The sequence below is a fragment of the Gavialis gangeticus genome, unplaced genomic scaffold, assembly GCF_001723915.1.
Source record: "Gavialis gangeticus isolate Ggan-Ray unplaced genomic scaffold, GavGan_comp1, whole genome shotgun sequence".
Classification (NCBI taxonomy): domain Eukaryota; kingdom Metazoa; phylum Chordata; order Crocodylia; family Gavialidae; genus Gavialis; species Gavialis gangeticus.
In genome coordinates this window covers 63,877,899-63,878,558 of record NW_017729022.1, presented here as the reverse complement: position 1 = coordinate 63,878,558, position 660 = coordinate 63,877,899, and the positions used below count along the sequence as shown (strand labels likewise).

At 62.3% G+C, this 660-nt stretch overlaps 1 protein-coding gene across 1 annotated transcript in view; it reads right to left on the bottom strand.

Annotated features, from left to right (window-relative positions):
* ELFN2 (extracellular leucine rich repeat and fibronectin type III domain containing 2) overlaps positions 1-660 on the bottom strand; it is a 76,619-nt gene extending 75,959 nt beyond the window's left edge. The window contains exon 1 of the mRNA XM_019515257.1: positions 629-660. The gene's annotated coding sequence lies outside the window, so the exon portion shown is untranslated. The remainder of the gene's footprint in view (positions 1-628) is intronic.

Here is a 660-nt window from a genome sequence, read left to right as displayed (position 1 = left end):
AACACAGACCTACCACACTGTACACTGTACACATGCAGACACACACTTGCTTCTGCAAAGAGCCCCCCCTCCATCAAAGTTTCCAAAGCCCCCTGAGAATGGGAGGGGAAGGAAAAAATGCTAGGGCTGAGACCCTCTCCCCACCACCCCCTGAGGGGCATGGAGAAATGCCAGCCTCCCCTCCTCCTTGCAGGGGCTGGAGCAGAGAAATCCAGCTGACCCCAGCTGCTCACAGCAGCTTTAGTGTCTATTCAGAAACCCCAGGCAGACATACACCGCCTCCAGGCAGAGCCCTCCTTCTTGCTCCCCCCCCCTTCACCGGGATGCTTCAGAAATCCCAGGTGGGGGGGCACACAAACACCCCCACACACACGTACACCCACACACACAACATACACCTAGCACATACAGACACACTGCATACACACACCGCAACCCACCCCCACAACATACACGCATACCCCCAGCACACACCCCGACCCCCAGCCCCCAACACGCAGACACACAAAGCACCCACACACACCCCCCAGCGCGCGCGCGCGCGCGCACAACACACACACACACACACACACACCGCCCGCCGCCCCGCCGGGAGCGAGCCCAAGCGGGCGGCGCGGGACGCACGTACCTGGGCCGGGCGCGGATCGCGGGCGCTTGCCG